The sequence below is a fragment of the Chamaea fasciata genome, unplaced genomic scaffold (genome assembly GCF_029207755.1).
Source record: "Chamaea fasciata isolate MVZ Bird 193981 ecotype frontalis unplaced genomic scaffold, bChaFas1.0.hap1 SCAF_2, whole genome shotgun sequence".
NCBI lineage: Eukaryota > Metazoa > Chordata > Aves > Passeriformes > Sylviidae > Chamaea > Chamaea fasciata.
Window position 1 is genome coordinate 98,656,659 of NW_027094087.1, and position 18,184 is coordinate 98,674,842.

Below are 18,184 nucleotides of genomic sequence, written 5' to 3' on the forward strand. Positions count from 1 at the left end.
TCTGGCCTCTCTCCTACTCACCAGCCTTTTCTTTTTGTTGCCCATTCAAGACTGGTTGTAAATACAAGTCCTTACAGAAGTTTTCTATAGACATGACCCAAGAATGGCATCAGAGATGTGCTCCTGGAAACAGCCTCCACTTAGGGCTGTGTGCCTCACCTCTGCTGAGTGCAGAGGCAAATGTTTGGGGAAATGTCCCGTTTTAGCAAAGTACAGTGACCAGTGATCTCAGGTGTCTGAGGGATTGTTGCTTATGAGGAAGAGCAGCTGCAAATCATCACTGCTCTTTCCAAAGGGCATTCATATGGAAGTGAATACTGGTTTAAGACTTCCAAATGTGTGAGCTGCACCTCTGTGCTGTGTGGTCAAATAGCAGGTCAGCACTCAAAATGCTTCATAACACCTCCAGTGGGGCTTGGGTCCAGTGAAGTTCAAAAAGGGCAAGTGCAGGGCTCTGCACCCGATGAGGAATAACCTTAGGCACCAGCACAGGCTGAGGGTCAACATGCTGGAAAGCAGTTCTGCAGAGAAGGACTTGGGAGTTTTGGTGGAAAATAAGCTGTCCATGAGCCAGCAGTGTGTCCACGTGGCCAAGAAAGGCAATGGAATTCTGGGGTGCATCAGGAAAAGCATTTGCAGCAGGTCATAGGAACTGACCCTGCCCCTCTGGTCAGCCCTGGTGAGAATCACCTGAGTGCTGCATCCAGTTCTGGGCTCCTCAGTACAGACACTGAGCTCCTGGAGTGGGCTCCGTGGAAGGCAACAAAGATAATTAAAGGACTGGAGCATCTCTCTTTCAAGGATAGGCTGAGGCAGCTGGGCCTGTTCAGACTCTGCAAGAGATGACTGAGAGGGGACTGTGCTGGTGTCGAGCAATAGGACAAGAGGCAATGGGCAGAAACCAATGCACAGAAGTTCCATCTGAATATGAGCAACAACTTTTCATGTGCAGGTGACTGAGCACTGGAACAGCTTGCCTGGAGCTGGTGCAGTCTCCCTCACTGGAGATATTCAGGAACCCTCTGGATGCAATCCTCTGCCATGTTCTCTGCGATGACCCTGCTTGAGCAGGGAGAAGCCACTGTGGTCCCTTCCAACCTGATCCATTCTGTGATTCTGTTTCAGAGACTAGGTAACATGGCAGGGTTTGTGTAGCTTGCAGGCTTGATGTTTTGTGAGTAAACACAGTTGGTTTGAGTTCAGCTTAGGGGAATGAGGAGAGGGAGTGCTTTTGTAATGTTTCTGCCATGTACAAAGCAAGAGATAACACTGTGTGCTTTTGCTAGAGAGATAAAGGGCACAGGCACAAAAATTTTGTACATTGGTTGTTACGTGCTCTGGCATACTAATATGAATTAATTTTAATTTCTAATCAGTATGTTTAATTTGTAAAGCCTTAGAAAATACAGCTTATGTCATTTGGGAAGGGCACATACAAAGAAAATGAGAGGTTTTGTGTACAAAATTCATTTTAACCCTGCCTGTGGAGCTGCTCCTAACCTCCGTAATTAAACTATCTCAAATGTCAAAAAAAAATCTTAAAATATCTTTAAACTGAAGGTTTGTGAGTTCAGTCAAATAACATAGTCATTACACTGTTTACTGCTGCATGTATGAAATTCTACAAATTAAATTATGTTCAAGACAGATGGTGTCACCACAGCAGTCGTGTCCTGTGTGTGTGGGCACTGGGGAAATGGGATATATTTTTTCTAGCCATTGCAAGATTAGTCTCAATTACCTTGAAATGAAGCTACTAACAATATCATCAACAGGAAAAATGTCAATCTCTTCTTTGTTTGCCCTTACAAACTACAGCAAGTGGGTCTGTAAGGAGTTAATAATCATAGACCATTATGGGATTCAGCAGGTCAACATGTTGCTGACAGCCTTCTCTAGGAAATCCCACAGGTGTGGGACAAGAACATCAGGCACCGTTCTTTCCTTTTACACGCCAGTATCCTTCACTGGTCAGGAAATTACGCCCCAGAGAAAACAAAAGTAGGGTATTTGATCTCATCCCAAAATACCCATCCCTTGGCACCAGTGATGCACAAGCTCTATCAGAGGCATCTCATGTAGAGCATTGTTTATTTAGTGTGAACATGACTATTTATTCCTAGAGCCTTGGAAAACAGATATGCCATTCCAACTTGGTGAGATGCCTGGACCAAGCTTACCGAACCCCAGCTCATCGCACACAGAGCCAGCCATGGGATGCTGGCACATGATCCCTACAGCTGGGCAAAGCACCACAAGCACAACCCTCCTGTATCCAGCCTGCCTGGGAGGCAGCAGGTTTGTTAAACCTGGGCAGATGTGGATACTTGGGAGGGAATCAGTGGTACAAATCTTGGTGTAGGATATGATGGAGGAGGAGGTGATATTTCTCTACAAACATCTGCAAGAAAGTCAATGTTACCTATTCACAGCCATTTCATTATACACTTCATTCACCCATTCTCTCATTCCACATATGTACAAGCAACAAGATGTCTGACTTGGACCACTTGTGTATGACACCAAGGACAAAGAACACAAGCTGCCAAGTCCTCCATTTGTCCCTGGAGTTCTTCTTGGGGGCCACAAATTCTCATTTTGGACAGATCTAATTTTTTTTTTTTGAAATTATCACCTCTATTATGGGGCAGTCTCTAGTATGAGCATTGTCAATTTCAGGTCTTTAATCTTTAGTCCAGGTTGCTGCTTATTGTATCTTTTTTCCTGTTTGGGAAATTTTCCTTGTGACTAATGGGAAAAAGCACATATGCAATGTTATACGGGATCTGTTGCCATGTTGATGCCACTCTCCTGTTGTTAGAATGCAAAGGGTCTGCTGGGGAGTTTGCTGGGGTCCTTCAGTACAGGTCTTCTGGGCTTGGTATAACCACCCTTGTTTCCATTTTACTGCTGGGAAGTGTGGTTTTTGAGGGGATTATCTATGCATTTAACCCTTTGTTCTGCCAGTTCTTCTGGTGCTCGATCATACTCTGTTCCTGCCAATCTTCATGTTTTTATTACAAATCTCCCCAAACTCTGGGTTCTCCTGGGCTCCAGGCAGACTTCCTACCTGAGATGAGGCACAATGCAAGCACAGAGGTGACTGGTGCAGCTGTATACCTGACTCCCATTTTGCCTAAATGATCCAGGAAATACTATCTGCTGGCATGAGAACAGGTGGCTTGCCTTGGCCTGTGCAAGCTCTTTGACAGCTGATGTGGAGAAGCACTTTGTATTGAAAGAAATTTGAAGGTGCTCACAGATATTTGGAGCTATGCTGAGCCTTAGTAATGGGCGTCTGTGAAGAGCAGTCTCCTTGTTCCCTCTGAATGGTGGGAATGCTCTGGTTGCCTCTGCTCCCCTCATGGCTGAGCAGAGACAGTTGGGCTGTCTTCCAAGCAGCTCCCTCACCACTGGAAACAGCTGGCCCTGGCAACCTCACATCTATGCCTGATCCTGCAAACCCACGTGGCCAAATGCACATGGCTGTGGTGGGCCCTTTCTGTTCATTTGTATGGCTTGCCTGGGGTCAGCTCTCTGTCTCTGTGACTCACTTGGCCTAAGTGCCAGTGAAACTCTTCACCCTGAGAAAGCGGGTTGAATGATAGCAAGAACATGCATTGGTTTAGTTTGGTTTGAAGAAAGGAAAGATGTGGTTCTTTATCACTGTGTATTTCTGTCCAATTGGCTTTTATGCACTGCATGGTACCCTATAAAAACCATAAAGCTTTAACATCTGTGGTGCCTTCAGCACTGCAACAAAATGTTACAAACTGAAAATTGTCATCGTACAACTCAGATCTGTACTGTTGCGTGAATGGAGCTCCAGCCTTCAGAAAATACAATTTACGGTTTTCTTTGGAGTAAAGACTACTGGGTAAGCTTTTTAAAAAGGGTGAAAATAGCTTTGAATTGAACAAATTGCAACAAATAGTGGCTAGTTGAATGGATGCCAGTCTGTGCCACAGGGAAGGTAGATATTACAAATGCTCTAGGATTCCACTTCATCCTTTTATAGCAGCTTTTTCTCCACCACTGCATCCTCTCCAGTAATGGTGTTAAATAGTGCATATGTAATTTTGATGTTTTATCTTGTGTTTTGCTTCTAACACTGGACTGAGACTGTGTTTCCCTCCCTACCTGGAAATTCAGTTGTGAATGTAGCAATTCTATCATTTGTTGCTGCAGCATGTGAAGGATTAGGAATTATTGTTTGGAGCACACACCACTTTTTCATTGGCCTCTCTTGACTGAATCAGATGATCAGACACTGTCATGCCATCTGTAGTAAGCCCTGCAGGTGGATGTGCCAGTCCAAGAGACTTTGTTTGACAGCCTTTATTCATCAGATGATTTTGCAGGCAGCTCATTACAGAATGATGAACCTGCCTGTTTCTGGTTAATTATCAACTTCATAGTCCGTTGGGTGAGATCAGCCCTCTTATAAGTGACTACTGATTCCTGTAAAAATGGTGTTTTTTCTCTTTTTACTGCACCATTTAAAATAAAGCAGCATTTCAGAAGCTTTAATCACAATTGTCTTAGTCTTCTATAGAGACATCTCCACTAAAAAAAAAAAAATTGCCAAAAAATTGCCAATAAATACATGTACAGTGTACTGGTAAGTCATCTTTGATAAATCCTTTGTTTCTACTCTTAGCAGATCCACACTATTAAGATGAAATGACAAATGCTCTCTTCTTATAACTCCACAAACATCAGAGACGGCATTCTGGGTACTAGCTTATTTTGAGAAGTTATTGGATTTGTTTACAATCTTTACCATTCAGAGCTCAAGTACATACAAAGGAGGATGAATAATTAATTCCCTTCTTAACATCTTCCTGTGGGTCAGTGCAAAAGAAATAAGTGCAGAGCAACAGGAAATCGCATCAGGAACAGTGGCACATTGAGAGAGACCAAGCAAAGAGTCAGATGCCACCAGATACAGTTCTCAAAAGCACTTCTCACACCAAGAGAGGATCAGGGATCATATTTTACACCTGGAGAAGTACAGGATTTGTTGGCATCAGAGCAGTCACTTCGTACATTCGTTAAATTTGTATTCCAGGCTGGGTAAGGGCAAGCTATCAGGTAGTGACTAGTAAAGCATCACAGAAAGCTGAGCAAGGGAGGAAAAACGGCATCACTGGTTTCACTCTTTGCACAAGGCTTGATGAAATGGGATGCCTCGTGCTGCCCTCTCTCAGCAGGAGTGCTGTGACCCCATGCTGGCAGTGCCGGCAGGTGCCAGTGCAGAGCTCTACCACTGTCCCTGCTCCCTCTGTGCCTTTCCCTGGGGAACAGCAGAGCCCCTGATACCTTCCAGCTCTCCAGGGGCCACAGCCTCCCTCCCCACCCTGCGGGGCACACCGTGCCAGGCAGGCAGCTCCAAGCCCTGGGTTGCGCAATCCCTCCTCTCTCGGGGCTGACTCACACCAGGCACCCCTGGGCACCTGTCGCAAGGGGGATTGGCTCCCTGCAGGAGCATCCTGCCCAGCACTGCCCAAACACTGCTCCCCATGAATGCAGCTGAACCCACTGGGCTGATCTCTGCAGGAAATGTTCCTAGCTGGTATCCAACAGGGGAAAATTTGGTTAAAAAATGCAGGTTTGAGAGTGCCATATCCTGCAAGAGAACTCCTGATATGAAATCCAAACAGGCAAAACAAAGCATTTTCTCTCACGAAAATGGGTTCTGTCCTCACATTACATCTCCAAACAGAATGACACAACAGTGTCATTGCATCTCCAAACAGAATGACACAACAGTGGAGGAAACACATCTTTGCAAAACACAAATATAGTTAAGGAATACACAAATGAAAATCTCATGCTCTTCCGTAACAGAATTCTGAGTGGATTTTCAGAAATGGCAAAATGTCACCTATGTAGGAAGTAAAACAAATGTCCCATGTTATCCAGCTGGTTCTCCATTCCGTCTATTGCAACACATCAAGAGGCATCTTGGGAAGTGCCTTTACATGCTATGTATAAAAACTATAGTTAAAATGGACTGAGAAGTATTTTCTTTAGGAAAATGCATCCCAAGAACATTAAAGGATGTTTAACAACTGTATAGTGTTCTAATGAGGAGTTAGGAAATTGATTTAATCACAGCAAGTATTGATTTTATAACAGAGTTCTCTAACCACAAAGATAAATTATTATAGAAAGATAGATTATCTGTCTTTAAAAATTATTCCAGCAGCCAGTTTGTTGCATGCAATGCAGCAGTGTAAGCCATCAAGTGCAATTCCTGCTGTGATCACTGGGTGGCATTTGGATGTATTGGAAGAGTTCAATTTTGGATGGTAAATTAGATGGAATATTGCATTTTATGCAGAATAATGAAATGTTTCCAGCAGATCAGTGACAGAAATAAGAATGCAGGTGAGATATAGGTTCATAAAAATTCTAGAATAAATATACATATGTCATTAAAACACTTAAAGATTACTGTAAGGTGCTGGATGATAAGTAGTGTTATTAAGGCTAATCTCAGGATAAACCTGTTATTGAGAGAACAGTGACTATTAGTCTAGTGGCTGTGTCCCAGACATCATCCCACTGGTCAGGTGGGATCCAGGTACAATGCTTATCCTGCTCATAGGCTCACATAAATCATGGAAAAGCAAACAACCTCTGGGCTCCCTCCCTCCCTCCCTCCCTCCCTCCCTCCCTCCCTCCCTCCCTCCCTCCCTCCCTCCCTCCCTCCCTCCCTCCCGCATCTCTATCTTGGTCACTCCTCACCAGACTCAAAGGCCTGTAAAAATGTAAATGCCTCACCAAATGCAGCCAGATCACAGTGAAACAGGCCTTACCAGTTAGGAAACAACTGGACAGCAAGTTCCCCTCTTCCCTTCTGTTGTACAAACCACTGCTTCATACTGACAGAAATGTAAGGGCTGCTGAGCCCTCCTGGTCTGTGAAAGTATGAATTCAATGTATAATGAGGTGCCCTCTGGTTCCAACAAAGGATTCAAAAGAAAGAGATCAAGTTTTGTTTGTCATTTGAAGGACAAAATCAAGGAAGAAAAAAATCTTTTAGAAAGAAATACTATGCTTTGTCTACTCTTTGAAAAGAAGAAAAACTAATCACAAACTGCCTCATTCATTTTGCTTCTAGAATTACTTCTAGTCAGAAGGAAAGGGGGATGACAAGTTTTCTGTTTTAACTTCAGGTCTGGCAGTTCTTACTAGCAAAAAACAAGCAAACTTTAAATTATTGTGAAACCGTAAAGGAAAAAAATTGTGCAAATAAAATGCTATGAGGGAATTAAATATTTTTTCTACACACAAATCCACCCTGGCTCATCTCTAACATGAAAACTTGAGGATTTTTTACTGAGCAGCAAAGTACTAGAAAAGACTTAAAAGTACATAGCTCCCATCAGTATTTCCCTATACAGTCATCCATAGATATGTGATTGTTTGGACATCCCTTTCCCTAATATTAGCAAAAAAACTGTACTGCTGGATGTAAGTCACTGTGTATTTATTGACCTGAATAAGTATGTTTTAAGAACAGCCCCTCAGTTTCCATCAGAAATGTTACTGACATAATGCACATGTAATAAAGGAACACATGCATTATGTTTTATATAGAAGGAGGATGTTGTTTCTCAAAAAGTGGCCACAGGTCTTTTATTGAGCCATTTATTTCACGTGCCTCCATCACCATCATCCCTTTTCCAGCACATGCAGTCAGGGCCATGAACACCAACTGTTGAGATAGTGAAGTTGCAGAATTATGATGATTTGTTACACACTGCTTTACCTGCCTTATGCTGGACTCTTTCTCTGGCAAAAAGCAGGAATTGAAACAGGAGGTCCATCTAAAGGTGAGACATCTGCATGAGACTAATGCATTAACCTACTCACCACAAATGATTCCTGCTGTATCCTAAATATCACACAAATATGGCCAGTCTCCAGTCATGACATCAGAAATTCCCTTCCTGACTGGTTTGCTCTTCACTCTACCACCAGCATGCACCCATCGGCAGCTGAGTGCTTCAGAAATGGATCCATCAACTGCTACTGGAAACAGAAAGTCAGTTGGTGGCACTCCCTGTTCAAATGCAAAATGGAGATGTTTATTTTCCAGTATTGCAAAGTTACATCTATCTACCCACATCATAATTATATATATATATATATATATGTGGGGGTTTTTTTAATTTTTTTTTTTTTTTCCTTCGGGTCTGAATCACAAACCCTCTAGGTCATTCCCAGCCTGGCAGCAGCTGGAAAGATAAGGGTGTCCAGGCTTGTGTGTCCTGGTCCTCTGTGTGCAAACATATGAATCAATGCACATTTTTACTCTGGGCTGCCTGCAAAGGTACTCTCAAATTGGGATCTGCTCCTTAATTTGGTAAACCTTTTTTGGTAGCTATCACTGTAGGCAAGAAACTGAGACTGATGGAGAAAAACAAGGATTTTTAGGAATCAGATTGTGTCGAGGGGTAAAACAATCAAAATAACTCTCAGCACAAGCCTGATACTCTGTTACGAAGCTCGAGGCACTTCCACAGATATAAATAAACCAGCAGTGTAGTACTCTGCCACCATCACTTGAGCAGTGTGGAACTATTTATACATGCAGGAGAGCTATTTCTGCCATCACATCCCCTGGAGCATTGCCCCCGGCTGAGACGTGCCACCACAGCTGCAGCCAGAGCCACCTCCCACAGGCTGGGGACACGTTGGGGGACACAGGGCATCCCCAGGGCCACTGACTGCAAACCCACGGGGAGACTCTCCCAGAGAGCACAGAATTCTTTGAAAAGGTTGTCTTAAAAATTCTCTGTGCAGTTTCAAGGAAGACATCTGCTGTGCACAGACAAAAAAAACCCTCATGGCATCATCTCCTATTTTATGTATTCCCAAAGGCCAGTTGCAGACAGATGTGTTTTCACTGACAGACATCTTTAGTCCACCGATGATTGTTAATCAGCAGACCTGTTGTAGGCTAAAAGTAACTAAATGTCAAAGGGAGATTTAAATGCAATTTTTTCCCTCCAAGAGTATTTGATGGGCTGTATTTTGCCAATTTCAAATGATATATTGAAATCACTTCTGCTTTTGGAAATAATATTTCATTTTTTCAGGTATCAAATGAACTTCATTATTCTTTCTTTAGTGATACAATCTTGTTTTTAAGACAATACAAACTCAACTCTTTTCTTCCATAAAATACAATTTTGCAAACATTTTTGTAATGGCAGGATGTTTGAAATGAGAAGCTCAGCACAGTTTACTGAGGTAAGATTTGCTCTGACTCAGAATAGAGTGAGAAGGGATTTCAGCACAAAGGTGAAGTAAATCAATACACATCACCTGCAATAAAAATAAGAACCCTACAGTGATAAGGGAAGAGTAAACCCTGTTTAAATGTACAAGAAACTACAGAGAATTATTTTTTTTAGTAAGTAATCTGAGGTAACAACATGGCTTAGAACCAACAGATGCCTTTGAAGCATTTTATCAGGATCAGCTATCTTGTAGAAACTTCTTAAGCAAAATAAGAGATTATGTACTAACATCACTATCTGCACAAGACCACAGATAAAGTATATAAAGAATGCCGCAAAGCAGGGAGGCTGATTCCCAAATTGCAGTCTCACAAATCATCAAAATCACCTCAGGGTACCCTACAGCTAGCTTGCTGGTGGCCTAATATTTCTGTTCTTCATCTTTCAGACTCATAAAATAGCTTATGTAGCTTAACTATATTCATAATTCCAGTCTCACTTTTTCACTTAACAGCACCTGTCACAAGGATGATGATGATCTTTGAGTAGAAGGGTAATGGACAAAGAGTTCCTTATGTTTTGGTTGCCATACTTAAAATAATTTGGTAATTCCTTCTGGAGATTATCTGTACATCTGCAAGCACAATTTAGCTTTCAAGTTACTCTTTGTGTATCCAGAACTTTATGATAGATGTTAGAAACATGAACTCCTAAGCGTGTCTTTATTCCTTTGTTATGATGTTAAAAGAACTTGAACCTAGAATGGAAAAAGACCCCCAACAGTATTTCTACTACAACCTGAAGAAGAAATGGTGTTTCACTGCTCTGAAATTAAATCTTAATTTAAGGGATTCTCAGAGTTCACAACTGAAATTTTGATTTCTAGCACACCTTTGGCATTCAAAGCACAGATATTTTAGTATTCGTTCAGTCAATCCTCAAAATGTGCAGTTTGCCATGAAGATATACAGCCTGAAACATTATTATCAATGACTACAACAAGCTGTATGGTGTTACCTTGTTGAATATGGGCACATTATTGGCCAGCTTTACTGCAAACAACTTCAAATAAAATTGAAGCATCACATCTGTTGCCAATGTAAATATAAAATAAGTAGGAACAGAGACGCAAATAAACAGTGACTAACTGCACAATAAACGCAAGTCTGAATTTATTGCTCTGTTTAGGATTTATTACTTCTCTGCCTTTACTACTTCAGAAAGGCATCCAAGTCGTGCCTACTAAAAATTTACACTAATGGCTGATAAAAGCCTTGGCAAAAGAGTAGGGTGTTTGTGAATCTAGATTTGTGAAACCCACTAACTCACCTGCTAAGACAAAAAAAAAGCAGGTTCTGAATCATGACAGGAATGTGCAGACCTCAGAAGTTCTAAGGAAGCCTCACCACTGCCTTGGATGAGGTTTAAGCTAAAGAGTGTAAGAGGTATAAAAATGAGTTCAGGATGGGGGAAAGGGAGGCAGTGGAGAACAGAAGGCATTGCATTGGATTCCAAGTGATGCCTTAAGTTTTAGCTTTCACGTTTTTCAGATTCTGTGCTGCCTAGGGGTGTAGATCTGAGCTTCATATTAAGTGTCAGTCAGCTCTCTTCACAGAGTAGGTAGACAAAACAAATCCTTTTCCAGATGGAGACCAAGGACAATGGTTACAAGTTTTTAGGCCCCAAAGCACAAGTAATTGAAGAGAGATTGAAGAAAGAAAACAGGAAGGATGGGACTTCACAACCTGAAGCTGTAATTGGACAACTAAACCCCAATATGCAAATGGACCAAAACTTATAAAACTGTAAGACCTTGTGACCGGTTGTCCATTTTGTAACCATTTTGGGTCCACCTTGGGTGTAGCCCTGGCCAGGCTCTTGTACTGCCCAAGGTATACCCTAAGGGCCTTTCAATATACATCTACTTTATTCTCTTAGCACTGTCTAGTCTCTGTTCCAGGTCAGCCTTCCTAAGGCATCACAAAAAGTTGAAAAATTGACATGCAGAAGATGAAAGGGCAGGTAGAGCTGTATACAGATGAACATACACCTCCCAGTCAAATGAAAACAAAATGCTGAAAAGTCAAAGGTTCTGTGATTTTTAGAAAAGAAGATTGTAATTTCTTTAGGTGTACAGCTGCAACACTGGCATGAGGGTGGTTTGAAAAATCTATGTTAGGAAGGCACGAGAACTAGTACTAGGCAAGATGATGGCTCATGAATGGCACACAGCAGTGTGAGAAGGGAGCTCCCACAGATGAGCTGTATCACTGGGTTGACTTAACGTGTGTATGACTGGGTTGATAGGCTACAAATTCTTAATATCTTCAAAAAAATAAAAAAGGCATTTCAGATGGTGTTAAGGGAATCATTACTATAACCTCAGGCTATCCACAGTCACTTAAATCATTCAAATCCTGGATCATTCATACTGTTAATGTGTTACTGTTTTAGACATGCAACTAATTTATAGAAGATTAATGTGGATTGTTGAAGAATTCAATTCACTCCAAGTGTTTGCAAAAGCCAGTAGGAAAGAATATTTATTTTAGAAAGAATCGATATCAACATGACGGGGCTCCTCTTTTCTTTATTTTCTTTTAGATTATAACATGCCAATTTATCAAGAAAATACATAAGTTTGCAAAAATTCCTACCTCTTTGGTGGGAAAATGGAGGAGGGATTTATTCTTCCCTCAAGCCTTTTCATAATTTTTTTTTAAGATTATACACTTAATGTTATTTCATTTGATTAACTTAGTTATAACTACACAAGACAATATATTCATCTTTGGGGAAAATGCAATAAGCAGGGATCATTTATTCAACTTATTTGATTATTTCTGCCAAGTCTACTTTATTATCCCAGTCCTACAAAATATAGGGAAAAGTTTTAAAATTAGCTATTTCTTTCTGAAGTGAAACATCCCAGTACTATGATGGATTTCACATACTGGGTCACATGCATCTGTCTATATATATTTAGAGCACATTTTGAAAAACTGAGCTACTTTGAAATGAACAAAACAGATATATTCTTTCCAGAAAATTACTAAAAGCTGATCAGTAGCTAAAAAAAAAAAAATCACATTTATTAGCAAGTTGGTGTGTACTATTGAGGTACTTTGCATTGGAATAGTTCACTTACTGCAAAAGTAAGTGAACAAATAAGATAGTCCCTTAGGGACATTTTTTTTTTTCTGCATTTACAGAGCACACCTCTGTCCAAGTGGCTGGTAAATTATGGAGTAAACTGAAATTATAAAATTCTTTAGTGTTTTAGTAGAACTATCACAACACAAACACCCTTTTTTAGTAACTAAATAGGAATCATGTACTTTGAAAACAGGGACATCATTAGGGATAAACAATCAGCATGAGGTGATCAGTGATTATTCCCCACTGGAATGTGTAATTTCAGGTCTGTTCCTGCTGAGGTCACAATTGCTGTTCTCCATAGTGTGGTCGTTGTATTTACCTTCCTGCCACTAATTCACAGACAGCATTTGGATGGGATAGTGAAAGAAGAGCCCAGTCCTATGTACAACAAGACAGCTACACTGACTCTCCAGCTTGGGGAAGAATTCATTACCTAATTAATGTGATCACAAATGAGAATTAATTCTCACAGACACTGTATATTCTTAGAAAGGTCATGGGATCTTTAAATCCAACACCAGCTCTCCTGGACTATTTTACCTAATGCTGACAAACAAACAAAAGCTGTTAAACTGGGAAGATTGCAGAACCGGCCTGACTGTCTTGTATTATTCCTCCTTACAGTTATGTTGAAAAATACATGTAACTCGAATCTAACATGATTTTCTTTGCTTTCTCTGATGTAACTGTCTTATGCATCTGATTTGGAGTGATTAAAACAGCTGGTATATTATCTGCATTCAGACACATCTGGATAATTTGATAATGAGAAGGTTTCATGTACTAAAGCACCCCACAACCTCAGCCTGTGTTCCTGAGTAAGAAAAGAGGTTTCAGTTTACCTCTAGACATTTTAGGAAGTTTACCTAAAACTTTCCGTAGCCTTCTAACAGTGATTGGCTCAGTACCAAGGGAGAAGAGCCTGTTGGACGTTGTCACTGTTCTTCAAATCCTGTACCTCTCCCTATTGGCAGCAAGCAAAATTGTCCCTCCTAAAACATTAAGTATTTAGGAAGGAGCACAAAGGAGCTAAAGGACTTTTCGGAGTGTTTCTAACAGGTTGTCTCAGGTTTTCTCAGACACCTGCGCGTGACTTTTCTTTTGTTTTCTGTAACGTTTGATATTTTTCACTTATTAAACCTTTTACTTTACAGAACACCTCTGAAGAGCAGTTTCGCTAAAATTATTTTAAGCCAATCTGCAAGGATTGGACCCTCAGAGATTGATACATTTACTCATGGTTCATAACACGCTGGCCACGTGTTGATCTGTATCAGTTTCATACTACTAAAAAAACCCCAAAAAACCAAACAAAAACAAACAAAACAAAACAGACAAAAAAAAAAAAAGAGATTCTGATGAAACCCCCAGAAATTCACTCCTTTCTGGAAGCTTGTGTGTTAACAACCCGTATCTAATAGAGTTTAAAAATTCTAGTAGTATACTAACCCACCCAACAAGTGCCGAATTTCCTTAAGTGAGGTTGAGAAAAGGCAAAATTAAAAGAAAAGCTTAAAAATGTTGTAGGCAGCATTAAAGTCTGCCATCCACAAGAAAAGCAGAAGTGTGAACGAGCCTTACCTTCAGAAAGCTTATGAAACCAACAAAACCCCCTTTGCAGCTTATGAGCATAAACAGTCAGAAGAGCTGGTAGAAAGCTCAGGTCAGGGCTGTGGAGAGGAAATAGGTTTTTTTCTGTGTGGCATAATTACTTTCAGCACTTGAAAATTTCCTCCAGTTTGTTCATGACTTTTATTTGTAGATTCCATGATTCAGCAGTTTGGAAAAGAACTTATACCTGTCTCCTACAGGACAAAGCACGGCAAAGTGGTGGGTTTTTTGTTTCTGTAGTTTGTTTCATTTTCATTGTTGGTTTTGTTTGGTTTTTGTTGGGTTTTTATTTGTTTGTTTTGTTTTGTTTTTTCATTTTAGAAGTGATTGTGGTTCTGGTTTTCGCTGTGATCACTGAGGCGAGGGGAAGAGAGAAGCATGACTACACAGTCAGCAGGGCCTAAGCAGAGGGAATAGTACAAACTTGATAGAAACAGCAGACTCCCACCAACCATGAATTTTGGAAGCTTTTGGCAGGTTCTGCATTTCCCTCATGCTTGAGAACATTTCAAAAGCAGGATTACAAAAGAAGACACGATATGTTCAGTTCAAAACTGTACCTGGGGCTCCGGGGAGAGGGCAGGGGCAGGTACAGAGGCAGCACACGCTGTTTTGAAGGACTCACTTCAAAGCCTTCCCTTTCTCCCTCTCTGCGCAGGAAAGGATCACAGCCCGGCACAGGAGCCACCGCCTCTCCATTTAGACAATAAGGAGGAGGATTAGTTAACCTGAGAGTGCTTTACCAACCTGTGCCTCTGACCTAAATACCACAGTTAAGCACCAGGGTTTTGTGAATTCAGGACTTGAGGCAGATACAAACCCGGCGCTGGGCAGCCTTTGCTCTAACCAAGGGTTTTACAAACATGCAGCTGCTGTCTTGCACCTATAAATTATGAATTTCTCAATATATTCACGGGCAAAGTTGGTCAAGTACCACAAACATGAGGTCACAGAAAAGACCTAAGTAGTATCACCTCCTTAAAGCAATAATTAACATGACTAAACAGCAGCATCAGACCTCCTACTCTTGCTTGTTCTCTGGGAGGATTTTCTTGGCTAGGAACTCCTGCTACATAATGATGTTCACCTTGTCCTTACCCAATGGCATGCCTAGAGTGCAGAAAAGAAAATACTGAAAAAAACCACACAACCAAACCCCAAAATAAATGAGACTTGGCAATAACTAAATACTCTAGTTTACAACTATTTGAGATTTTAAATCCTTGCATTGATTTTTAATTTCTTTCCACTGCTTAAAACTTCATTTCTCCCAGGGAAGTAGAGAAGGGAGGAGAAGAAAACTACCACTGTTTGAATACTCCTTTTGCTAAGCCTATCATCATTGTTAATAGCCTCTAATGAATAATTCACTCAGGGAAAAACATGCTACCATTATTATTTTGTCAGCAGAGTCAGTATGATTCAGAGGAGAGCACTCATATGACTGTCACACTTCCCAAATTGTGAAAAGATGTGGGAAACCAAAAATTAGCAGCTGAGAGAGAAAGCTTAACTTTTACTACTATAAACAACTGAGCAGCCTGTGGCTGATTTGAAATACATGCACACACAAACTTAAAAAGGAAATATTACTATCCCACAGACAGAGCAGACAGGTTTCTTTTCTCTGAGGGGCCTTAGAATGAAAGAGAAAAATCACTCCAAGTTAATCAATTTATTACGCCAACTTGGCTAGAAAAAACAGAGTTCTTTGACACACAATCTTCTTAGGGTCTTAAATCATATTGACTTAAAAAGTGCTAAGATTGTAAGAGTGCATCCAGGCATGACAGCTCATACTTCCTATGTCAGACTTCCTTTTTGCATACCTGTCTTTTGAAACATGTGATGAAAGAGTCATTGCAAGGTAAATGTCTGCACACAGAACAGTGCCGTGGCCAGAAGAGTAGAAATATTCCTATAGATACCTGTCAGAAACCACTGACATTTGCTATTTCCAGAAATCAGGACTACTGGGGTCAAGACAAGGCATAATTTTACTGCCTTATCAAAGGCCCCTTTGTGGGAGTTTATGTGACAGGGTTCTCCAGCTCGGGAGGGAGGAATGTTTACCAGCAAGCAGCAGGCTGAGGAGATTATTACATGCTGAGAAGCAGCATGTGAAAGCCTCCCAGGACTGGTAAACTCTGGAGACCAGTTGTTCTGTTAAATCCACCAGAACTGATAAATTCAGAATACCAGGAGCTTGCTGGCTGTGTACAAAGCCACTACACATATTAGTATCAATCATGGTTTGCATTAACTTAGATCATGCAAGAACAGGTAGTGGTTGCTACATGCAAACAAAAAGCCCTACAGGATTACACATACACACCTGCAGAGCTCTTCAAAGGACTTTGTAACCTACCTAGGAACCAGAGGTCCCAGGGTGGGGACTGACTTCTCACTGTAACACTCATGACTATTCCTACAGAGTAGTGAGGAGTGCTAGACTTAGTGAATGTGTGATGTGCATAGTTATCTGCTATTAGTAACAGTTTTAGGAGCAAAAAGCCTTCTGTTCCTTGGGGTGTGTATGTTCCCTAACTTGATCTACTATCATAGGAAGGGGAATTTATTTACAGAATCAAACATTCAACTATTTTATCAGTTATTTCTTGGCAATAGTAATTTGCCCATAACTAGGACTGTTGCTGACACTGATTTAGTTTCTCAAATGACTTGTTCAAAAAAGTACTTGCAAACCCCACTTTATGCAAGATCTCACTTCCAAGACTTTCTTGGAGCTCCAGAAAATGGGACTCCAACAGTTCATGAGAGAAACATGGTTAGCCAACCTAAACATTTTTCTAGTCCATGCAATTTAGATTTCTCATTTGAACACCAGCACGTGCAGACATTAATAATCATAAGAGACCAAATAAGTAGGTTAACACCTTTTGTTGCTTTTACTTTTGAAAAGCACATTTAGGAAATAAAAAACCTCTGAACAAAATGCCTGCTGCTGCCACTTTAAGATAAGGTTCCAGAGAGCCTGAATCTTTGTTAATGTCTGCTCCATTTTTCCCTTATCCCTGGCCAAAAAACACACATACCAGCAGAAACCTTTCAGGTATTTCCAGGAGACATTTAGATTTTGGCACAAAGAAGTACAGCACATCCAGTACACCTAGCAATTGCATCACTACCACCGAAAGTTGTACCATGCTATTATGCGTTGCTAGTCAGTTGAAGAACTGCTCCCAGGAATCTTAGAGCTGTTAGGAAAGTGTTTAATGACCTCATCTGATGATTTACAAAATAAGCATTCATGCCTCAGGAAAGTCTCTTTAGTAGGAACATGTTACTATTCTACTCTAATAATTTCTCTTCTACACTGCTGTGATTTCACTGTTTGGTTCTTTAAAGTAAACTCCATGGAATTAGAAACTGGCAACATTTGTGCTTAGCAGCTTCTCTTCATTTGTCCCACTCTGTTACTTCGAGAAAGGGATGTGAACACAAATTGAAGTTTCTCTTTAAAGACAGAGAGACAGACCAATAATGGTTAGTTACAACACGAGAGCAGGCTGCTATATGGTGACAAAAACCAACCAATGGACTGTTTACACTGCTTTGCAAAATCTCCTTCAAGTGCCCTGAGCTGAACTGTAGCTTTGTTGATCTGAAGGGTTCTGCTCAGATGGCGTAGCAAGGTCTTGCCCTTAGCTGCAAGATACAGGATTGCACCTTGAGATTTTTTTGCTTCAAGTGTTTATAATCAGGAATTTCTGGAAATTCCAGTGACAACTGACTGCCAAGCCCTAACAATGGGTTCTTAAGCCTTGACTATTGCCTGACTGGCGTAACAAAGAAGGAATTGTAAAAACCCCTCAACTTTCTCATCCAGTAAATACTGAGATTCAAATACCCATGACAATTTCTTAAGACATTCTTGACATCTTAATGGAAGATTTCCCTTTTCTAGCTAAAAAGGAATAATTTAATACTTTGAGTATCTCAAAAGGGAAGCTGTCACTAGACTGGGTTAAGGTTACAAAGCACAGTTCTCTTTCTCATCTATGGTTTTTCTAGGCAGTGTTTTGTATTTTATGTGCATCAGTTCACTCCTGTTGCCAGAATGAGAAGATGCCTTGGACTGAAAAGCATCACCACTTAATGCTTCCAGAGAGCATACATACAGAGTGAACTTTCTG